Below are 25,912 nucleotides of genomic sequence, written 5' to 3' on the forward strand. Positions count from 1 at the left end.
GACCAAGCAGGATTGCCAGAACAGGTGGTACGATCTGCGGAGGAGGGTCAGAGCCAAGAGACAGGAGGAACACGACCAGGCCAACGCCACCGGAGGAGGGCCCTCCGCAGAGCCGTACAGTACCATCCCTGGGAGGAGAGGGTGATGGCCATACTGCCGGTGGAGGCAGTTGAAGGAGTAGAAGGACTCCGAGACCCGGGTGAGTACACAAACAACGCACCTCACATGGGGGGAACTGCAACCACAACCAAGATTAATAACAGGCACGCAACCACCACAAGCCATCGCATTACTCAACCACACTCCATGAGCAGGCACATGCCACTGCTGCCACTATGCCCCATGCACCCAGCTGGACAATGTCAAGTCACAGGCCACAGAAGACAACAACACATGACACGGTAACCCGGATGTCGGGAGGCTGGGCACCAAGAATCACATAGTGCGACTCCAAAGCAGACAACAATGCCCTCTGCCCATATGGCCTAGGTCACAGGCAGACAAACACTGTGTCCCAACACAGGAATGACTTGCCAGCAAATGGCGGACGCCTTGCATCAACACATGGGGGGGAAGGCACTGTTTTGCACATGCCAGCAGCTAATGAACAGCCAACAGTGTGAAAGAGTGGCAGCACACACCACCACAGCAGCAGCGCACAGACACACAGCAGACAAAATGGGTGCCTGGAGATCAGAAACAAACTCACATCAACAGGCCAAGGGCCACTCAAAGATCTGCTAACAGTGTGTGCCCAGGAAGCTGGGCCAAGGTGACAGAGGGTGACACACGGAGGGAGGGAGAGGGGGACACAGAGGGAGGGAGAGGGGGACTGAGAGGGAGGGAGACGGACAGAGGGAGGAGGCTGACACACAGAGGGAGGGAGAGGGGGACAGAGAGGGAGGGAGAGGGGGACAGAGAGGGAGGGAGACACAGGAAGATGGACAGAGGGAGGAGGCTGACACACAGAGGGAGGGAGAGGGGGACAGAGAGGGAGGGAGAGGGGGACAGAGAGGGAGGGAGAGGGGGACTGAGAGGGAGGGAGACGGACAGAGGGAGGAGGCTGACACACAGAGGGAGGGAGAGGGGGACAGAGAGGGAGGGAGAGGGGGACAGAGAGGGAGGGAGACACAGGAAGATGGACAGAGGGAGGAGGCTGACACACAGAGGGAGGGAGAGGGGGACAGAGAGGGAGGGAGAGGGGGACAGAGAGGGAGGGAGACACAGGAAGATGGACAGAGGGAGGAGGCTGACACACAGAGGGAGGGAGAGGGGGACAGAGAGGGAGGGAGAGGGGGACAGAGAAGGAGGGAGAGGGGGACAGAGAGGGAGGGAGACACAGGAAGATGGACAGAGGGAGGAGGCTGACACACAGAGGGAGGGAGAGGGGGACAGAGAGGGAGGGAGAGGGGGACACAGAGGGAGGGAGAGGGGGACTGAGAGGGAGGGAGACGGACAGAGGGAGGAGGCTGACACACAGAGGGAGGGAGAGGGGGACAGAGAGGGAGGGAGAGGGGGACAGAGAGGGAGGGAGACACAGGAAGATGGACAGAGGGAGGAGGCTGACACACAGAGGGAGGGAGAGGGGGACAGAGAGGGAGGGAGAGGGGGACAGAGAAGGAGGGAGACACAGGGAGAGCAAATCAGTCCTGTGGTGTGTGGGAATGTCTGCTCGTCAGCAGGTGGACTGCGTGCATGTAGACAAGGGTGGCCAGTGCCAGAACCCCCCCTCTTCATCATGGCAAAACGCAGGGCCATGTCACAACCTGTACACGAGCACAAGGACAGCCACCTGCATCATATAAGTGTGTGGATCCACTCCATGTGCACATGTACAGTGCTACAAGGAAGGCGCAAATGCATAGCTCGGCACACATGCACACTCCACTGCTGACTGCAGTCACACTTGACGCAGCAAGTAAGACTGTGCCACACATAGTTAAAGGGGCCAAATTGGTGCCCAAGGGACACACACATGCACAAGTGCACTGTGAGTGGAATGCAAGACAGATCCTAATTCCAAGAGGAAATGTGCCAACTTTGTAACGGATGAAACATGGATGTTGCATGGATCAAAATTAACATTTTCTCTCTCACACACAGGTCAACGTCGTGCTGCACCCCCCAACACTGGGGGGGAACACTCACAGGACCCGGATCTGCAGGAGACCGATCCCACCGGCAGCGACCACTCTCACCACTCTGCGGACGACCCCGACCGACCTGGCCCCTCTGGTGTCCAACCACCTGCAGCACCTGCGTCAGGTACAACCGTGCCAACCACCACCCCCACTCCTGCCACATCCCAGGAGACACCCAGGATCCCTGCCCCAACACCACAATGCAGCCAGGCTCGCCAGGAGGGACACGGTGTCCCGGGCACCCAGGAGGAGGCAGGCGACAACGCCAATGCCACCCCTCAGGGGTCCCGGAGACCCGATGTGCCCACAAGTGCAGGCCAGACGCAAGTGGGCAGGGGTGGTGGGAGTGGAGGACGGCGGAGGCGCGAGCCTGACCAGTTGGCTGGGGATCCGGTATTTTCCCATGTCCGTAACATCCTGGACTCATACCGGCAGGACACCACGGGCATGGCCCAGGTTGTGTCCGTCCTCGAGGGGATCAAGGTCCAGCAGGCCCAGCAACATGCGGAGCTAATAGCCTGTCTACAGCTACACCAACGGAGGATGGAGGACAGACAGGCTGAGCAAGTGACGGCGTCCCAGGGGATTCACGCTGAACTCCGTCGGATGGCCGACACCATGGCCGACCCTCCCTGTGCCAGAAGGCGGAGAACATCACCACCCACAGGGAGGGATCATGAGGAGGAGGAGGAAACATCCGACGGAGCATCCCAGACGTCGTCACGGCCTGCTGCTGAGGTTCCCCGCAGGAAGCCGGGTCGTCCACGGAAAGGACCGTGAGGGTGGCTGCTACATCACCATCTCCCAGGACACCTGGCCTGGCACCTGGCCCACTGGAGCAACAGCATCACAGCATCAAGAGACATTCTCTGCCACATGGCCCTGCTGGTCACTGGCTGACCAATGTTGACAAAGACTGTGGCATGGACTCTGAGGATTTCCAATGGCAAGGACACCAACTCCCCTACTGAACTTTGGATTCCCTAATCCCGGAAAGCCCCTCACTTTGTCCCCCCCCCCCCCCAATAATAAATCACACTATTAAGAGTAGATGCCTGCTGGTAGCATTATTACCTAACATGTGTCTTGTACAGTCTAAACATGCCTGAGTCATCTGTTCACTTCAACCATCCACACCCTGGGGCCTGAGTCTGGCACAGGACACATGGGTCACAGTTTATTAGGCAAGACAGACATGGAGCACCATACACACCCGTGATGGTCAGAACCAGCTGAGGGGGTGGCCGAACAACCGTGCTGACAGACACATTGAGTACAGCAACAGTCATGCGCAGAGGTCAGGGATCCTGGCCCGTGTCCTGGGGGGCACCCAGGTATGTGTAGACAGGTGGCAGAACCATGTCCTGCAAGCTTGAGTCAGGTGGATGCAGAGAATGGGGGCCTGGCCAACGTTGGATGCATGGGGATGGCACATGTCACAATACCCACACAGTCATGGACATCATGCCCAATACACAGTCTCAGCACACACACACAGCTTGCATCTTGCCACTCGACACATTGACACATAGCCACAATCAGGGAATACCATGCCAGACATGCAGGATGCACCGTGCCAACACACCAGCATTGACTGAGAAGAGGCAGCTTGGAGGCATAGGGACACCTTTAATAGTCATGTGTTTGGGATTGCAGAGGCAACTCACATGAACACATCATGTGGAGTAACATGTGGCTCAAACACTGGCACCCCCCTTCTGCAGCACAAATGCGTGATAGCCATGGAACTGGCACACAAGTGTCGGCTAACAGCTAAATACCCACAGCTGCTCACGGAGAGACTGCCATACACCATACATCCGCTGATGTGGAAGTCCCACGCCATGTCAAGACAATGTTAACCGTATGTGTCCGAGGGCAGTGTCACACACATTGATGCCTTCATCACAATCCACTATCCCATCACTGATGACTGACAACCAGGCAGCCCATCTATTCAGGTGTACCCAGCTGCATGTTGTGTCCCATGGGGATGCCACATGTCTGCAGAGGAACCAAACCCCGACCGGGCCAGTGTGCACACATCGTGAACAACTGCCACACCCAATACACCCCAGATGCATCCCTTACCCCATGGAGACTTCCAAACGTGTCCGTGCCTGTAACGCTGAGTCAGCCCACGATGCCATGTCCATGAGGAATAGCAGTGCCACAACAATGCAACCAGAAGACGGCATGCGCAGGTACCTGGGGAAGAGAGACACACAAGAAGTCAGCCACAAAAAGCACAGCCACTTGCATGTGCATTGACTCGACACATGTATGGATGAAAAAATGCTAGGTCACAATTATGAGTGGGGAAATACTACCATCACTGCCACCATCACTCCAGTGACACACCCACGCACACCTCTGACTCACGTGCCATACATGCAGGTGGAGACACGCATCACAACACATGCCACACGGGGACCAAGGCGTGCACACTCAGACACTGGTACTCACCACTAAGCAAAGAAGTCGCGTATGAGCCGAGTCCGGATGTCCTCTTGCGGCTCCACATCCTCCACATCACTAGCCCCATTGCCAAGCCCTTCGTCCTCCACGGGTGGATGGTCCTCGTCATGTTGATTCAGGATGAGTGGCACAGCTCTTTCAACTGCCATGTTGTGCAGCATGCAGCAGACCATGAAGATCTTGCAAACCTTTGCCGGGGCATATGGGAGTGCGCCGCCGGTCTTGTGGAGGCACCGGAATCGGCTCTTCAGCATGCCAAACGTCCTCTCTATCACTCGCCTTGTCCGGCCATGGGCGGTGTTGTAGCGGAGCTGGGCCGGCGTGATGGGGTTGCGGAGAGGTGTCAGCAGCCAAGGCATGTTGGGATAGCCAGCGTCCCCTAAATGGAAAGCACATGGATATCGTTAGAACTGGCGAAGCGGTAGTGCTGCTCGGCCAAACAGAATACAGGACAGACAGACTGTACCCACCAACAACACATGCTCGTTCGTTGCGCAGCTGCATCATCATATCAGGCATCCCGCTACGCCTCATGATGTAGGCATCGTGTGCTGATCCTGGGAAACGAGCACAGACATGTGAAATCACCATGTTGGACAGACACACCACAAGGGCATTGATGGAGTGGTAGTGCGTCCGATTGCGGTACGCCACCTCCCGTGCGTGTGGTGGTACCAAACCTACATGTGTCCCATCTATGGACCCAATGACATGGGGCATCCCTCCCAGGGCATAGAAACCACGCTTGACCTCAGTCATCTGTTCAGGGGTTGGGAACTTGATGAAGTCATCCAGGTGAATCAACATGGCCTCCAAGAAATCATGCAGCACACCGCTGAACATGCTCTGGGACATGCCACCAACATGAGCTATGGTATTTTGGAAGGTACCCGTGGCAAGGAAATGTAGGGCAGCCATTACCTTCAGCTGGGGTGTCAGTGCCGTAGGATACCTGTGCTGCGGTTGCAGGTGTGGTGCCAGTCTCGCCGTCAGCTCCAGAATCAACGGTTGGGTGAAGCGGTAGAGCCGGATCCTGTCATTCTCCTGCATGGTGGCCAAGTCTGGAATTCTTCGGGCAACAGGAGGCGCTCTGCAGTAATTTGGAAGTGACAAGGAAGAGTGAGTGCACTACGAGAACAACTCATGTCTACTGAGCACATGTAAATCTGGCAATACACACATGCCACATAGGGAGTCAGGCATGTGCTACATGCCCAGGACACGTATGGATGCAAGGTGACACTCCTTCCAAGACCCAGCTACACACGGTGATTGAGAACCTCCCCATGCCACGCCATGGAAATAGCTGTGTCCCAGTGCAAGTGCACTGCCCGACGCAAGACAGGAGTGACATACAGCCACACATCAGCAGAAGTGTGATGCCGATTGCAGAGACTGGCAGCGGAACACTTGAGCCACAGGTCACATGACATTACACTAGTCCAGCCCACACACCTTGCCATGAAGGTGCACATGTCATGACTCACCACACATTCCTTGTGAGTTTGCTGACATGGCCTTGTCACGCTACTCCGTGTCCCTTGCATACATGTGCACCTCACATCCGAGAACACATGTGGCATGGTGTTGGGAACAGTGTGCAATGACAATCTACACACAGCCACATGTTGGTTGCTGCAACGGCTGCAGCTTTTGAGGGTGCTACAACATCAACCTGATGTAAATCCCGGACACATATATGGCATAGTCACATTGTGCACTGTGGGTAGTGATAAGTCATGTGTCATGACCCCTGTACCGGGCATCATGGGACACTTCCGTGTGTTGGTGTCCGTGCCATGCCAGTGACGCAAACCCCAAGTGCGCAGTCCCACATGCACACATGTCAAAGGAGTCAAGGGCATGCCTGGCACACATTGCACCCTCACACAGTACACATGTACACATCTCATCATACATCTGGTGCCTTCTCCACTCAGGAGGCATGTTCCACATCACAGCCTGTGACACCTGTGCCCCACACATGTGGTAATGCACAGACGATGCCTTGATGTCCATTCCTGGACAAGTATGTCCATCCATGGACAAGTATGTCCGCCCTATTCCTACATGTGTGTCGCCTATCACCACAGTGATGTGTAAAATCCGCCGTACTGCTGCTGAGAGGGCCTGTGCATGTTCCCAAATCACTGTGGGAGTGCTGCCGTATGTGTACCCATCGTGATGGCGAGCGTAGATGCGAGTGTACGGTCCGTGCCACTACGGGTACGCATACGCGTGCAGACCCATAGTGATGGAGAGCGTAAATGTGAGTGTACGGTCCGTACCACTACGAGTACGCATACGCGTGCAGACCCATAGTGATAGAGAGCGTAGATGCGAGTGTACGGCCCTATCACTATAAGTCTGCATGCGTATGCGTACCCGTAGTGGTACGGACCGTACACTCGCATCTACGCTCACTATCACTATGGGTCTGCACGCGTATGCGTACCCGTAGTGGTACGGACCGTACACTCGCATCTACGCTCACTATCACTATGGGTCTGCACGCGTATGCGTACCCGTAGTGGTACGGACCGTACACTCGCATCTACGCTCACTATCACTATGGGTCTGCACGCGTATGCGTACCCGTAGTGGTACGGACCATACACTCGCATCTACGCTCACTATCACTATGGGTCTGCACGCGTATGCGTACCCGTAGTGGTACGGACCGTACACTCGCATCTACGCTCACTATCACTATGGGTCTGCACGCGTATGCGTACCCATAGTGGTACGGACCGTACACTCGCATCTACGCTCACTATCACTATGGGTCTGCACGCGTATGCGTACCCGTAGTGGTACGGACCGTACACTCGCATCTACGCTCACTATCACTATGGGTCTGCACGCGTATGCGTACCCGTAGTGGTACGGACCGTACACTCGCATCTACGCTCACTATCACTACGAGTACGCATACGCGTGCAGACCCATAGTGATGGAGAGCGTAGATGCGAGTGTACGGTCCGTACCACTACGGGTACGCATACGCGTGCAGACCCATAGTGATAGTGAGCGTAGATGCGAGTGTACGGTCCGTACCACTACGGGTACGCATACGCGTGCAGACCCATAGTGATGGAGAGCGTAGATGCGAGTGTACGGTCCGTACCACTACGGGTACGCATACGCGTGCAGACCCATAGTGATGGAGAGCGTAGATGCGAGTGTACGGTCCGTACCACTACGGGTACGCATACGCGTGCAGACCCATAGTGATGGAGAGGGTAGGCATGCATGTACGGGCCGTTGCCATGCATTTGGGGTGCCCTAGGGCCCCCACACGCACCGTACCTGTGTGTGATGCTCCAAATTACATAGGGGACAAGTATTAAGGCCTACATGCATGCTGGTTGTCATGGAGACCAAGTTCAAAATTCGAAATTGTTCTGGAAGGTGCACAGCAGAAGTCAGTTGGAATTTGTCTACTTTGTTGCAATGTGTTTGTGGGGCTGACATCATGCAGGAGAATGAAACCGATAGAGAACCCACAGACTGCTAGGTTTGTAGGGATTGGTGGAAACATAGGATGCAAATGTGAGTGACCAATCTCTCTGTACTCCTGTGCATGAGACTGGGCAGAAGGGCACATATAAGGCAGCCAGGTCCCATGAGGGAGCACTTGCCTGCACATCTTTGCATTCGTCGACCCAGCTGCTGCTACTGATTCCCTGGAACCATGTCAAGGGCTGAGGAGAGGACACAGCCATTCACCCAGACTGTCCCTATGTTGTGACTGTGACTTCTGCCATTGCGTCCAGGTGTAACACACATGCCATGTACTGTCGGGGGGGTCCCAGGGGGGGGTGCCTGATGTCTCCCAGCAGTGCCCTGAGACAGGAGGGGTGGGGGCCTATCACTCACAGCAGTGCCCTGAGACAGGAGGGGTGGGGGCCTATCACTCACAGCAGTGCCCTGAGACAGGAGGGGTGGGTGTGATGCACAGTGTGAGCCTTGATCATTGATTGTGACATTGCCATCATTCCACCTGTGTACCCACTGTGGCACGTAGTGCTTTTTCCCTCACCAGGGGATGATGTCCCTATGACAAAGGTGCAATGCGTTGGCTGCATGACATGCCTTGTTGTAACCAGCTAATTTGTACCCATATGTCTCTCTGTGACATGTGGCTGGTGTATTGATGTGGTGTCACTTGTTCTTCCTCACAGGTAGGCGCCACTGCCAAGGAGCAGATCTGGCTGACCGCCGTCAGTGCCGTGAGGCGTGTGGATGGTCGGAGGCGGAGCCTGTCCCAGGTGAGGAAACGCTGGCAGGATATCCGGTGCTGGACGCGGAGGATTGCACGGCTCCTGCTGGGGGACTCACCTGAGAGCCACAAGAACCGCGGCCGCCGCCGTCTGAGCCACCTCCACAGGCGTGTGCTGCCGGTGGTCTTTCCAGACCTGGAGAGGCGCTTACAGGCGATGCAGCAGCCGGAAGGGGGTAGGTACATGTGTGTTTGTTGTGTGTCACCGGCATTTGTAAGGGCACAGTAGCATGAATTCACTGGCAGGGTTTAAAGGTGCTGTGCAGATCCTGTTTGCCCCAGTATAGCGCTGTGCCCTTGCCACCCTTCCCCTCCTTGCAATGTGTTCCCTGGTCTGTGTGTAGTCACTCCTTCACAGGGTAATGTAGGCTGGCGCTTTGTCCACGGGAACAATGTCTGTAGCATCATGTGTGGGGGTGGTGTGTAACAGGTTGTGGGACATTGCCTGTGCACTGTCAAGTTCACTGCATGTGGGTTCCATATCAGTTGGCACTGATGCTGACTCCAGACATGGGAGTTGGTCTCTCATGTGTCATGCCTTACAGCGCGCATGTCCCATGTAGTGGCCTGTGACATGATGTGCATGAGTGTGCGATACACATAGTGCAGGGATGGTGACGTGTGTTGCAGTCATTACCATTCAGTAGCATGTAGTTGCGTGCCCACTACTGTCCCCTGGGGCACCTTTTCCTCAGTGGTGTATGTGTCATCATAAACGTGGCCACTGTCAGTGTCTACAGCGTAAGTTGTGCTCTCTGCCATTGTCCCCTGTCACCATGTATATAGACGTGCTATTTTGTACAGGTGTCCACTGTGCAGCCTGACCTGCTTGTCCTTCTTCATACTCACAGTTGCCAGTGCCTGTGTGTCTTGCTATACTCATCTGAGGATGGGCACTGGTACCTCATTATTTGTACAGGCGCACCTTGGCTGTTTGGCGTCCAATCTTGCTTTTTGCCTGCCCCTGTGTGTATCACCCAGACTATGAGATGTTGGTGCCACCTGTGTCTCAACAATTTGCCTCGTGTAGGGTCTTGTTGGGGCGGGCAATGCCTATGTGTTAAATCCTGATTACCACTTGCTGGGTCTGGGCAGTGTGTGATGTGTCTGGACACACACGCAATGTGCAGTGACAGAGTCATGTTGTGCATGTTTTCAGCATTACCTATGCAGCATGTGTCTCAAGTTCATGGATATGGTCCCTGGTCATCGGTATTTTCGCCAACGCTGTGTGGTGCAGATGCAGTGCTGGATTGTCCCCAGGGCCTGGGTGCTATGTCAGACTCCTTTTCCTGTGTTTAGCTATTGTCTCATGCTCTCCATGGTATTTCAGTGGCATGGTGGCTCAACCAACTGTGTGTTTCATGCCCTACATCGGTACCCTGTTCAGTAGATGTTAGGGATCTTCCTTTTCAGGCCATGCAATGTTACCTATGTAGATTGGACTCATGTGACAGATGTGTACAGATGTCTGATTATTTCTGTCTCTCCACCCTGCCCACAGCATCGTCGGGGGACACAGAGGGAGACATGGACACAGACCAGGCGGAGGGACCGAGCACCAGTGCCAGCCGTGACATCGGGTCTGGCACATCGAGTGGTACAGAGGCGGAGGAGAGTGTGGCCGAGGACCTGTCGACTGGCACATCAGACTACGAAGCTGACAGGTCCGGGGACGATGTCTCCGAGTGGGCGGAGGCTGCACCAGCAGCTGACAGCGGAACAACACCTCTCACCGCCCCCTCAGTTTCCACCAGCCGCCTCCCACTTGCTCGTGTCCCTTCCCAGCGTGCCCGGTCACAGCATGTCTCCTTCCTGCCAGGCACCGCACCCCCTGCCCCTGTCTCCACTGCTGCCGCCAATGCAGAGTCTGTGGACATCCAGCGGCAACTGCAGGTTGGTCAGGCTGTGATCCTTAATGTCCCTCATGCCCACGGCAAAACCCTCACCAACATCGAGGCTTTCTTGGAGGGCATTCATTCATCGCAGGCTGACCAACGCAACTTGCTGAGGTCCATCGACTCCACACTGACTGCAGCAGTGGGTCTCCTGCAGCGCGACCTCCCCCCACCTACCCCTGCCCCATCCACACTTCCCACTCCCATGCCTGTCACACGTACACCCAGACGTCGGCATGCACCCACATCAACGGACACGGGCACCACACCAGCAGGGAAGGTCCACCGCACTCCTCCTGACACGCACACACAGGGTGAGGTAGGCACACCCACTGGGTCGGGGGGCAAACGTGTGACACGCAGCCATAGTGGGAGTCCGCATTCCACCCAGTCCACTCCCTCCAAATCCCCTCCCCTCAGCTCTCCTGGCCACATCTCCCCCAAGGACTCCTTCATGGCCGCTCTGTCCCTGAGCCCCACAGTTACACCACCACGCAAGCGGTCAAGGAGGTCCCCGGTCAGGGTGGTTGAGTCTCCCCCCCTGTCTCCACCCTCCCCCGGTGGCGCTGCGACCCATCCCTCTGACCCCCCCCCCTCCTTGGGGCCTGAGGTCCCTTCGGGTGCAGGGGACTCCCTGGAGGACCTTGCAAAGGTGTGTAGTGCCATCCTGGCCTCCGCCTTTGGCACTGACCCACCCCCTGTGGTGGAGTCCTCCATCCCTGCACCCACAACGCCGCCCCTTTGCCCTGATGTCCCTGCGGTGCCTGTTGCTTCCCCCCCCCCCTGATGCCCTCACCAGTGTGGGAGACGATGCCATTTGACTGTGCAGGCAATGTAGGGGACACGCATCCCACTGTGTCCCCCATCCAGCTGAGAATCATTGACTGCCCTATGGGCTTTGTGAAGATTGAACTGCCTGCGATCCACGGACATTGTGCTCATGCTGAATAAAGCTTAATTTTGTTTTCATTATCACACTACTGCTATGCTGGTATTGGTGTTGGTGGGGCTGCTACATGGTTTTGGGTGGTGTGTAAGGGTTTGGGTGTGTGGGATATGTAGTAGTGTACTGCTCATTGGTGGGACCCTGTGATCTGTGTGCCATCACAAGGTGTTGGCTAACTTTCTTTGTTCATGTAAGCAGTTACTGCATGGTGCACTTGTCCCAGGGTGTATTCCTTCCTCTGTGTACCCAGCTTTCTTCCCTGCAGGGTGTTCCCAATGTTTAGCGTAGAGCTGTGTCTACATGAGCTGTGTGTGTGACGGAGCCCTTCTACTTTGGCCATGCATGCAGGGCCATGTCTCCACCTGCGACAATCGTGGCATCCTTGGTGATCACTGTACTTGTGTGTGGAGTCTGTTGACATGAGTTCATGGGGACATGTTCCCTTGTAGCCAGTATGCATGTGGATAATTCTGGCCTCACACACATGTGTTACACCCCTCCTGTCTCAGGGCACTGCTGGGAGTGATGGGCACCCACCCCTCCTGTCTCAGGGCACTGCTGGGAGGACTCCACACCCACCCCTCCTGTCTCAGGGCACTGCTGGGAGGACTCCACACCCACCCCTCCTGTCTCAGGGCACTGCTGGGTGGACTCTGCACACACACCTCCGATTTCAGGATATGTGCGCTTGGCACATACACGGTGGGGGTACGCACAATGCATTCGAGGTGAGGGTACGAGTCTACTGACACTGGTGTGGTGGGGGTACGCTCCGTACGTCCGCGGGTGTGGGTACGGGTCGTACTTACACTGTTGGGCTGGGGGGTACGCTCCTTGCATTCGCGGGTGGGGGTACGGGTCGTACTTACACTGTTGGGCTGGGGGGTACGCTCCTTGCATTTGCGGGTGGGGGTACGGGTCGTACTTGCACTGTTGGGCTGGGGGGTACGCTCCTTGCATTCGCGGGTGAGGGTACGGGTCGTACTTACACTGTTGGGCTGGGGGGTACGCTCCTTGCATTTGCGGGTGGGGGTACGGGTCGTACTTACACTGTTGGGCTGGGGGGTACGCTCCTTGCATTCGCGGGTGGGGGTACGGGTCGTACTTACACTGTTGGGCTGGGGGGTACGCTCCTTGCATTTGCGGGTGGGGGTACGGGTCGAACTTACACTGTTGGGGTGGGGGTACGCTCCGTACGTCCGCGGGTGGGGGTACGGGTCGTACTGACACTGTTGGGCTGGGGGGTACGCTCCTTGCATTCGCGGGTGGGGGTACGGGTCGTACTTACACTGTTGGGCTGGGGGGTACGCTCCTTGCATTTGCGGGTGGGGGTACGGGTCGAACTTACACTGTTGGGGTGGGGGTACGCTCCGTACGTCCGCGGGTGGGGGTACGGGTCGTACTGACACTGTTGGGCTGGGGGGTACGCTCCTTGCATTCGCGGTTGGGGGTACGGGTCGTACTTACGCTGTTGGGCTGGGGGGTACGCTCCTTGCATTCGCGGGTGGGGGTACGGGTCGTACTTACACTGTTGGGCTGGGGGGTACGCTCCTTGCATTTGCGGGTGGGGGTACGGGTCATACTTACACTGTTGGGCTGGGGGGTACGCTCCTTGCATTCGTGGGTGGGGGTTCGAGTCGTACTTACACTGTTGGCATGGGGGGTACGCTGCATGCATACGCGGGTGAGGGTACGGGTCGAACTTACACTGTTGGGGTGGGGGTACGCTCCATGCATACGCGGGTGGGGGTACGGGTCGTACTTACACTGTTGGGCTGGGGGGTACGCTCCTTGCATTCGCGGGTGGGGGTACGGGTCGTACTTACACTGTTGGGCTGGGGGTACGCTCCTTGCATTCGCGGGTGGGGGTACGGGTCGTACTTACACTGTTGGGCTGGGGGGTACGCTCCTTGCATTTGCGGGTGGGGGTACGGGTCGAACTTACACTGTTGGGGTGGGGGTACGCTCCGTACGTCTGCGGGTGGGGGTACGGGTCGTACTTACACTGTTGGGCTGGGGGGTACGCTCCTTGCATTCGCGGGTGGGGGTACGGGTCGTACTTACACTGTTGGGCTGGGGGGTACGCTCCTTGCATTTGCGGGTGGGGGTACGGGTCGTACTTACACTGTTGGGCTGGGGGGTACGCTCCTTGCATTCGTGGGTGGGGGTTCGAGTCGTACTTACACTGTTGGCATGGGGGGTACGCTGCATGCATACGCGGGTGAGGGTACGGGTCGAACTTACACTGTTGGGGTGGGGGTACGCTCCATGCATACGCGGGTGGGGGTACGGGTCGTACTTGCACTGTTGGGCTGGGGGGTACGCACCTTGCATACGGGGTGGGGGTAGGGTCCGTACATATCCGTCCCCACGCTATGTGATGTTTGTGCGGCCCGTACCCAGGCCTTTGCCACATGGGTGCGATCCGTCCCGCCATTGTTGGGGTGACGTGTGTGGGCGTGGTCCGACTCGTACCCACGCTCTTCAGGCGTGGGTACGGGACGTACCTGTCTGGTTGTGTTGCCGGTTCGCGTGGTGACGGACTTCCGTTGTGGCGGTCGCTGGCTTATCAGGACACGCCCCCACCCCCTCGTGGTGACCAGGGCATGGGAGTCAGGTATGTCCAGTTTTTACTGAGGAAATATATAGGAAACAATTATTAAAATGAATGCGGCGATGTACTAATAGATCCCAATCCAGAGTCAAGCATAACTATCACACTTGAAGGTTCAGTTAACAATTCATTCTTTAATATTTTTGTGAAATTATATACTTTTTTTTGGCTTTTCTTTTTCCTTATTTATCCAACACAATATTTATGTACGTGACATTATGACATCCTAACATGATATATACAAAATTAATTCATGATTTACAATTTATCGGACGATAATATTTTCTGTTTTCAATTGTATTGCAAAAAATGTCAAACAAACTTAATACATAATACACATGGCTATTTTTATCTATTCCAGTCTACGCGCGTTTCGGCGATCAGCCTTCCTCAGGCAGCCATGATATTCAAGAATTCCTAATGCATAATAAAGAAAAAGAATAATCTATGACCAAATTGTACATCAACCGCATGATCAAGTGCATTTAGTATTAAAAATGGCCCTATATTAGCCATATACCTATATACATTTATACATTTATATACATTTGAATCTCATCTTCCTATTAACACATTGATATTTAGGATAATAATCATCTCAGACCAAGAAACCATATGTGTCTCAATCAAACATTTTTACAGTTGTAATCCATTCCCAACGACAAAAGTATTGCACCCCTAGTAGCTAGTGACCCTGTAAGTCTAGTATGCCTAAATTAAACATTGCTGCAATTTGAGTCTGTTCTCTTGGTTTGTACTCATATCTAGAGTGTTATATCAATGGTGACTAGTGACCCATTAGAGGTGAGGAATGATATCATATCAGTAGCTTCATGTGCCTACAAACAACTGGAGACTTCAACATAATTTGTAAACCAAACTAACTTTTAGCTTAGTACTAGGCTGTCGTTGTTACCTGATGAGTATTGAATGTATCTGCTATCAGGGTTCCCTCTGTGTAGCAGATGTTCATCGCTATATTTTTGGTGGCGTTTAGAATAACCGTATGCTATATATCCATACTTTTTTGTTGTCGAGGTTGCTTTACTAAAAAAACCGATAAAACAGATTGGTATAGTAATTACTACTAGAATTGAACTGAAGGTTACCTATCTAGATAGCTAAAAAGTACTTACTTAGGGCAACACAGTTGTTGTACGCGTATTATAGTATTGTTCTGATTTCAGATGAAAAAATACATTCGAAGTTGCTCCCTGCAGAACTTGCAGCGTGTTTACCCACAGCTCGTAACACTTTGTTACATTTTTCAAGCTACCACCCAAATATGCAGAAAACAACTATTCCATTTGGACAGTTCCTCCGTCTTCGGAGGAACTGCACTAGCATTAGTGACTATGACCAACAATCAGAAATCATGAAAGCAAAATTCATATCCAGAGGATATCCCAAAAGATTAGTACGAGACTCTTACAAAAGAGCTCGATACTATGATCGCCAAAGCCTATTGAGAAAAAAAAACCCCAAAGAGCAGAACCGACTAGTTATGGTGACGCGGCATAGCACAATGAATGGCAGCATATGCCAGATTATTAATGCAAACTGGCATATTTTAAATGCAACAAGAGCAGAATCAGAACAGTTACCGAGGCCAATGTTTGCATACCGCAAAAACAAAAATCTTAAAGATCTAGTAACAAGATCACGAATGCCAAAACAAATTTCCACAACCATTCAGACTACAATTGATGGCCTACCGCCTGTTAAAGGAAATTTTAAATGCAGGTCGTGTTTAGCTTGTGAGTCAGCTCTGGAAGTTAGACAATACTCCATAAATGGAGTTAAAATAAACTCACAGTGTCTAACTAATTGCAAATCCACCAACATTATTTATGCCATTCTGTGCCCTTGCGAAAAACCATACGTAGGGGAGACATCAAGGTCGATGGCAACTCGCTTGACGGAACACAGGTCAGCGATCAAAAACAAGAAGGTCCAAGCGCCATTGGTTCAACACTTTATTGAGCATAGACACACTACAAAAAATATACGATGGCTGATCCTCGAAAAAATCAACATAAGTGGAACACAAGGCACTGAGATCCGTAAAAGGAGAGAAGTGTTTTGGATTTTCTCACTGGACGCCTACAAGAGAGGATTGAACAGTGAGATACCATGGAGTCAAGCCATCCGATATAATAACTAGTGTTGTTTTAGCTAGTGAACATTTTGTAATTTTTGATGTCGATTCTGGTTCAAATAAATAGCGGCGAATGACGGGTTTAGTGACTCATATAATTGGAGACTTTAAATTGAGTGTATTATGTACTACAACAACGCCATGAACGCATTAAAAATCTGTTTCTATTCGTATAGAACATCTCCAAGCCTTTTCAGTTAACAAAATCGAGGCTTCATTGCCAACCGATCAGATTGCAATTGATATAGTAAACTGACCAATGGTTGAGCATGTTTGAGTATATATACAGCGCTACAATCACCAGTCTCCTTTCTACCTTTATGATTGGCTGGCAACAGGGAGAAAGGACTTTGAAGACGAGGTGAGCGTTAGGCGACCACAATGGGGAATTAGCTGCGCGTGTTTGGAACATAACAAAACAAACTAAAGCTTTTAGAATCGGAGCACATTGACTAACTTCAATTATTTGCTCATAGGTCTGGCTGAGTAGGACCGCTAAACTTTAAAAACGTTGCTGAAATACTGAACGTCTACGTCGATACAGGGAGAAAGGACTTTGAAGACGAGGTGAGCGTTACGCGACCACAATGGGGAATTAGCTGCGCGTGTTTGGAAAATAACAAAACAAACTAAAGCTTTTAGAATCGGAGCACATTGACTAACTTCAATTATTTGCTCATAGGTCTGGCTGAGTAGGACCGCTAAACTTTAAAAACGTTGCTGAAATACTGAACGTCTACGTCGATACTAGCGACGCAATATAAAAACAACCGACCGGACCGGGTAAGACAAGATTAACGCGTATATACAAGTTTAAATTATAGCAACAAGTTTAAACGATAAAATATTAAAACACATTGCTCGTTATATTTCCCTGAACAGAACCCGCGTAAACACGCTGCAAGTTCTGCAGGGAGCAACTTCGAATGTATTTTTTCATCTGAAATCAGAACAATACTATAATACGCGTACAACAACTGTGTTGCCCTAAGTAAGTACTTTTTAGCTATCTAGATAGGTAACCTTCAGTTCAATTCTAGTAGTAATTACTATACCAATCTGTTTTATCGGTTTTTTTAGTAAAGCAACCTCGACAACAAAAAAGTATGGATATATAGCATGCGGTTATTCTAAACGCCACCAAAAATATAGCGATGAACATCTGCTACACAGAGGGAACCTTGATAGCAGATACATTCAATACTCATCAGGTAACAACGACAGCCTAGTACTAAGCTAAAAGTTAGTTTGGTTTACAAATTATGTTGAAGTCTCCAGTTGTTTGTAGGCACATGAAGCTACTGATATGATATCATTCCTCACCTCTAATGGGTCACTAGTCACCATTGATATAACACTCTAGATATGAGTACAAACCAAGAGAACAGACTCAAATTGCAGCAATGTTTAATTTAGGCATACTAGACTTACAGGGTCACTAGCTACTAGGGGTGCAATACTTTTGTCGTTGGGAATGGATTACAACTGTAAAAATGTTTGATTGAGACACATATGGTTTCTTGGTCTGAGATGATTATTATCCTAAATATCAATGTGTAAATAGGAAGATGAGATTCAAATGTATATAAATGTATAAATGTATATAGGTATATGGCTAATATAGGGCCATTTTTAATACTAAATGCACTTGATCATGCGGTTGATGTACAATTTGGTCATAGATTATTCTTTTTCTTTATTATGCATTAGGAATTCTTGAATATCATGGCTGCCTGAGGAAGGCTGATCGCCGAAACGCGCGTAGACTGGAATAGATAAAAATAGCCATGTGTATTATGTATTAAGTTTGTTTGACATTTTTTGCAATACAATTGAAAACAGAAAATATTATCGTCCGATAAATTGTAAATCATGAATTAATTTTGTATATATCATGTTAGGATGTCATAATGTCACGTACATAAATATTGTGTTGGATAAATAAGGAAAAAGAAAAGCCAAAAAAAAGTATATAATTTCACAAAAATATTAAAGAATGAATTGTTAACTGAACCTTCAAGTGTGATAGTTATGCTTGACTCTGGATTGGGATCTATTAGTACATCGCCGCATTCATTTTAATAATTGTTTCCTATATATTTCCTCAGTAATATTTACTTTAATACCCTAAGATAGGAAACTAGATTAGGGGTACCCTTGTTATCTTACATAGTCAGGTATGTCCAGGCCATGTGTGGTGTGTGACTTATGTGGTTGTTTTGTGGCCTGCCCTGGTCGTGCCACCCCCACCCCACCCCACTTTCCCCCCTCCCTTAGTTATTCTGACCTTCTGCGGCGTCTGCGTCGTAACCTGTAGAGGAGGTGTACTGCTATGAGGGCAGGGATGACTCGTAGGTTCGGGTCCATGTCTGTCCGTCGCGTACTGGTCCTCCTTGTTCGCGTCGTCGTCTGTCCGTCGCGTACTGGTGGTCCTTGTTCGCGTCGTCCTGATTTCCCGGCAGTTTTTGGCTGCCGCAAAATATTCACCGTGCGGGGTGACGTCGGTGCGAATCGTGATTCCTGGGTCGTGAATGGCTGGCTGCGAGCGTCCCGACGTCAGGTCGGCGCTTTCCCGGATCGCATTGGTAGGTGTTTTTTGTTCGGTCGGGCTTTTTTACGAATCGTACGGTAATGGTGTACCCGTGCGAATCGTAATTCCTTGTTTGTAAAAATTGTCGACCGGGTACGCGTCGGGCGGAGATTATGCTCCGTCCGACGGTTCGTACCCGGTTTTTGCCGGATCGTGATAGGCACCTTAGAGTAATGGAAATTATCAGTAAGAAACCGGGCATTATATTGAAGGCACTCGAGAAACTATTTAGCATGTTATTATTGAGTAAATGAGCAGCAAAGTCAATATATATGGAACATGGTTGTGCGAAATATATATCCGGGCTTCTACTGGCCTAATGAAATGAAAAAAATTAAGATTTCTATCTTCGAATTGTCTTCAACATGTATCCGAATATGTATTTTTGTAGTGGAATCAAAACAAATATTTTAAATAGTATTTGCCAAATCTAGGATTTTCAATCTGGTTTTGGTAAATAAAAATATGCTCTGTTATCACTTTAACGAAGTAAATATTGTTGAGCTGCGACCAGATGTGTTCAGTGTAAGTTACTGAAAAAACGGATACTTCCACGTTATCACTTATTTTGTCAAAACATACAGGGAGGCTGCCAATGCCAACCAGAAAAAGAGCATTTGCAGCCTCAGAAACCCAAGGAGACTCCAAAGGGCTGCAGGAAGGCTATGATCCATCACTGGAATGAATTGAACCCTTACTGTAGGTACATGTGACTTACATAGCCTCGTTGTGAAAAGAAAGGAAGAGACACTTTCTGGTTGCAAAAACAGGCACACATGGATTCATTTACCTTGGCGATAAAAGCAGAAAGCCAAGTGAAGGGCTGCCTAGGCATTGGATGTAAGGCTGTGTATGGTATGTACAGTACAAATCCACTATTGTGGACTTTCTGTACTTTGAAACATCAGTCGGTTAAATGATTGCACTAGTTACAGATGGCTGTTCAACAGGTAAGTGTGTACATTTTGCTGTGTTATGCTATGTAGTGTCATGACATGAAGTGTTATGCTCTGGTATGTCATGCCTTGATAAGTTGTATCATGCTTTGTTACGATATGTTGTACCATGTTGTGGCATGCTATGCCATGATATGTTGTTCTATGATGTTTATTCTTCTTTATTTATTATGTTGTGTCAATCACATGTTATGCCGTATTATAGAATGTCATGCTAGTCTAGGCTGCTTCTTTCGTTTTTTTATGTATAATAAGTTATGTTGCCAGCGTTTGTGTAAGTTACATTGGAAGGGGTATGATGGTACAGTCAAATCACAATTCGTTTATCTTGAAATCTCATGCATTTTGCTTCCATATCCCAAACTGCGCCTATATAAGCACAGTTCTGTTACAAAAAGGTCCATTATGTTCACGCTGTGCATAATTTGTTTAATTCTTCCTATAGTTGTATGGTGTATATTTATTAGGATTATATTATTTGAATAATTATCCGATCTACATTCAAGGAACAGTAGACAGTCCACAATCAGGGGCTTAGATTCATAAATGTATTATTTAATAAATAGTTGGGTACAGGAGCTTTCAGTTGGGTATGGTAAGATGTCTGTTTGATTTCACCTGAAATTTTTAAAAATTCACTCAGACAAAAACACACATACACTCATCTCTGTTTTGAAGTTCTCAAAACATGATTATTTTACAAAAAATGTGTTTTAAGTGCCCCTCACACAATCCACTGACACCTAAGTCCCCTTCATGTGCTGCTTCCCACATAATGATTAACATGATATGCCAGTGTGATTGTCGGAACATCTGAAGCTCACCCCCCCCCCACAGTTTTACTGACCAATCTGTGCTACTCTGCAAAATATATTGTATAATGAGTACCTCAAATATGAGGTGCTGAACATGGAAGGTGTGGGATCCAGTGGAGACCAGATAACGTGGATGTAATTTGGATTGTATCTGTATATATGGGTACACATTTTATATTACTTTACACAGAATACACATATTTTCAGGTCGACGCATGTGGACGTAAAATGATCTAAATTCACAGAATAAATATTTTCTGGTAAGTGGATACTAGACAACTTCTCTTCTATCTTTATTGTTAAAATGCAAGTAACCCAGGTCATAGTTCCTGTTGACCAGGTGTGAGAAATTGGGTTGTTAGTTGGGGGACTGGTGGGGGTAAAAACCTGCTCAAGAAACAGTCACAATCCTTTTCAGGTTGTACCACACAAAGTCTCTAAATTAATCTGTGCTTAACACTCTGGCACCTTGGCACAAAAGCAGTCAAAGCAATGTAGGAAAATAGAGTAAAGTGTTACACATTATTTGACACCAAAACAACAACAAGCATTGAAAATGCAACAGGTCTCGCCTTTGGTTAAGTTAAAGCCATTTGCTTTGCTATTGGTATTGTATAGCAAAGCAAATGGCTTTAACTTAATAAAAGGCGAGACATAAAAGAATTCATTGTAATCCGTATTTGTAAAAGGTGTTTGTTGAACAAATAACTAATGCTGCTTTATGTATGGCTAAAAGCCCTTGCACAGTCTTCTTACATTGGCGTATTATTTTTTAATATTTCTGTGGTTCTGACTAATAATGAAGGATGACCGCCTTCGATGCGGTGGCCTGCTAGTATCCCCAACGTTTTCTTTTTAGGCTGGCGCCCATGTTTGGGAGGGCACAGGGTGAGAACCCAATGACTGCTGTCCCATATAAGCTTATCACTGCATTTAGAGCAGTCATGAGATGCAAAGAAGGCTCGCAAGTTAAAACAAAAGGAGTCTGCGTGAGGGCTATAAACTCTAGAATCAAAGAAATATGAAATGGCAATAAGCAGCTTGTAGAGAATGTGAGAGAGACTTCTAGACATAGAGTAGGGTGTCCCCCACGCTTTGAAAGGTTGCAAACCCAAGACTCTTGATACTTCAAACGTAGGGTGCATTAATTATCAGCGGAACAGGACTGACTCCTGAGTGGAGACACTGCAGCACCCAGGCCCTCTGATCTGTCTCGTTTACAAAATGTTTGTGAAATGTATTTTCGCCTAATGCCCCCTGACGGCACACCCAGTACACTCTTATGTTGGGTAACCCCGGGTCGCAAGTAATGGCTGCAAGCTCATTGACCGAAAAAGGCTTGTCTGACTAGGCCCCTTGGAGTCCTCCCTTCGCATTCCTAAATTCTGTGAAGGAGGCAGCTTTTGCTCGCGCAGGGGTGGAGGGAGGAGGAGGATGCCTCTCAGAGTGCAGATGATACGCAGTTTCCTTGTGGTAAACTTTGCTTCTCTCTCCTCCCATTCTCACCAAACATGCCTTAACCAGAACACTGGCAGCTCAAAAGCATGGGAGAAAGCAAAAAAAAACCACTGGAAAAATTATGACTCCTTACCTATGGTGTCTGAAAACATGAGGTTGGACAACAACTTTTCAGGTTAACTCAGGCTGTCGAACGTAATATGTGTTATGCACTTGGGTGTACGTGCGCGTGTCTTCACCTGCATGCTCGATACCGGCGGGGTCTGTTTGATTCGTGAGATTATGTGTTATCCTTCTAATCCAATTTTATTGATCTGACACTGTTTACCGACGGAGAGGGTGAACCTGAGGTGATTGCTTCCTGTCTCCCTTCCTGCTTGACTCAGAGGGCACATAGGCGGCTGTCCTCAGGGGCCGCGCACCTGATGTATGCGCCTGTGTGCTCATCAACATTTCATGTAGGGCTTTTCAGCACTAAAGACAGCCTGCTTCTGCCCTGCATGACTGAAGCATGCAGCAGGCAGCTGGGGCGCTGCAGTTTCTCTTAGTTATCACAGCGCGCAGCAGGTGGAGGGCAGGGCCGGACTGGGAACCACAACCGGCCCTGGCAAAGTGCTCGGCCGGACCCCCTCCCGGGGGGTGCCGCCAAGCTTTTTGCGAGGGCTGGTTTTTGGCCGATTTTGTTACAGGGACGATTTTGCAAAAAAAAACGGTCCTGTAACGAAAACGGCCCCCAGGGGCCCAAAACCGGCCCCCACCCGTGCGGCACACCGGGGGATGGCCCGATGCCCGCTACAGCCAGTCCAGCCCTGGTGGAGGGAGTCCTGGGATGCGGGGAAGCTCTGAGGGGCGCAGCGGCTTGTTGGATACAGCGCGCCGGCAATAGAGGGTTGGCGTCTTTCTCGCGCTCTGTGTGTTTTTTGCCAGATCTGTGCCTCCGATGTTTTGAAGAAAGGGTCCCCGGCAGCAGAGAATAAAGAACAAGTCAATGGAGCATAATCACGTCTACAACACCTCACTTATTTCTCACAGCAAGTATGGCTGTGGCTTGGGGTCCGCACCTGTGATCTTTTACAGCATACTGCTCTGCCTGGGGCTGCCAGGTGAGTCTTCGTTTTGTGTACATTGCCATTGGGTTGGTTTGGTTATGTGAATGCAGAGAGCAGACAAAACGATCTTCCCACAGAGTCTTTGACCATTGTGTTAGGAAGCAGATTAGAATATGTTGTTTCAGCTCCACAAAGCCCCTTGAGGTGAATATGTGCTTTGTTAATCAATGTCATGTTGTGTTACGTTATGTTAAATTACTGTACTTTGTGTCATTTTATGTTATCCTGTGTTAGCTTATCATCATCATCGTAGTCTTTATTCGAATTTAAAAAATTCATATAAGACACAAACATATACAACAATAGACAACAATAAAAATCCCCTGTACAATACATACAGTCATTCAATAAATACTTGAAATAGCCTAGTTATAAAAAAAAACATTAAACATTTCAGTAGACTAAGGATGAATTACAATGTGTAAAAATGAATAAAAATTCTATACAAAAAAGAAGTAATATATCCGTTAGGACAAGGATAGAGTTAACCAACATCCCATCAGCATGAACCCTCACGAAGGTGCTCCCGAAATTTTCACGAGAGCCTTATGCCTCAAAGTCCAAGCCCACCCCAGATATTTAGCTGTAGCAATTGAAACAATCGGAGAAGTGCTTGTACATATGATTCTTAAAGCAACAGCACAGCTCCTTGTGGCCAAAGATTTACACATGGGGGATAACCACACTCGTCTGGGAATAGCATATGCAGGACAGACAAACAAAAAGTGGGTGGTTGTTTCAACGTAGGAACTACAAGCAGGACATATATCTGTGCTTGTACCAGACCACCCTCCAGTGAAAGACCTAAGTGGAAGAGAACCTGCTCTGAGTTGAAAGTAGAGTTTCCTATCTCTCGGGTGAGTAATCAAATCCCAATAAGGTTCAAGAGCAGGTGTAACCTTGGCCTCCAAATACCGGCTGGTCAGCTTGGAAGAATTGGTGTCACTCCAGGCTCGGTGGTCAGCCTTTTCCCAATAAAGCGATTTCAGAAGATTCTTAGGCGGGAACAAAAATGTAAATGTAAATGTATGTGTCTTGCAAAGCGCACTGCTGCCCTGAGGCGTCCTGGCGCTGTAGACCGCTAGAGAACCCGTCCTGGCTATCCCTGTGAGATGGTCCCTCCAGGGTATCTCCAAGGTGAAACCAGGCATCCCCGGCGAATGTGGGGGGCCGTTGTGGAGATGAGGCAAGCTAATGCCCAGAGTTGCCGAGTGTGTTCCTGGTTAGAGTAGGTACCGAGGCGAGAATTATCGAGTCCGTTTTGACCCTGGTCCACGACCCTGCCGCGTCGGGAATTGAACCCTGGTCCCTGGCCGATTCTCTGCTTACGGATCTGCCGCCTCTAACCAGTGAGCCACACTTCTCCAAAACAAAGCAGCCGCCGGATCACTCCACAGCCCCTCTAATCCTAAATCTATCAAAGACACACGGAGGTTCCTCAGCCACCCGATCTTGTGGAACGTGTCAGATTTAATTACGTCCATAAGACCCGTGGCATTAGAAGAAAGCTCCGGGGTGGTCCAAAGCCTCCGCCAGTATAAAACCGGACGAAGTCTGGCTAAGTCCTTAATAGCCTTCCTACCTAGATCATACCGCAGTGGTACCAAGGGCGTGCTCTGGGGAAGGCCAGTTATACTACGGAAACATTTATTTTCGACAACTGTCAAAGAAGTTAACGCGTCGAAACCCCATAGCTCAGCCCCATACAGCACAGCACTTAAAGCCTTGGCCTCATAAACTTGGAGCACAGGTTTAATAGGTTTGATAAACGATTTTCTGTGCTCACGGGTCAGGGCTCCCGATATTTGTCTAAATTTCATTGTAGACATATCTATATGCCTCCTCCACTTGATGTCATTAGTCACATGAATTCCCAAATAGACGAAGCTGTTGACCTCTTCAAGCGACTGCCCATTCATAAGAAACTTACCCGCTTTGTAGTTAGAGTGAGGATTAAAAACCATAAGTTTGGTCTTGGTCACGTTTACTTCTAGACCATAGTCGTGGCAAAAATCGCCGAACACTGTCAAAGCCCTTTGCAGACCACTCGGAGTTTTCGAAACGATAAGAGTATCGTCCGCAAACATTAATATTGGGGTAAGAACCCCAGCCAGCTTTGGGGCATCAGTGTTGACACCTAACATTCGGTCTACTACTTCGTTAATATACAGGGAAAAGAGCGCGGGGGCCATGGTGCAACCTTGGCGCACACCGCGCTCTACTGGAAACTCAGAGGTGACTTCCCCGGGTCCTCCCCATTGAATTTTATTTTTTTTTTTTTTTTTTCCTAGTCCTCATCTCACCAGTAACACGTGTGGGTCTTATGAAGCCGCTTAAACGATTTATGGAGGAGAAGGCCCACGGCTTACCACATATGTTTCCATTGGTTAACCAGTCCCTTGTTTTGTATGGGTAACTGGTGTAATCATTGGACAAAGTTATTGAGTCGTAGGTTATGACCCCAGTT

This window comes from Triturus cristatus, chromosome 4_2 (assembly GCF_964204655.1).
Source record: "Triturus cristatus chromosome 4_2, aTriCri1.1, whole genome shotgun sequence".
NCBI classification, from domain to species: domain Eukaryota; kingdom Metazoa; phylum Chordata; class Amphibia; order Caudata; family Salamandridae; genus Triturus; species Triturus cristatus.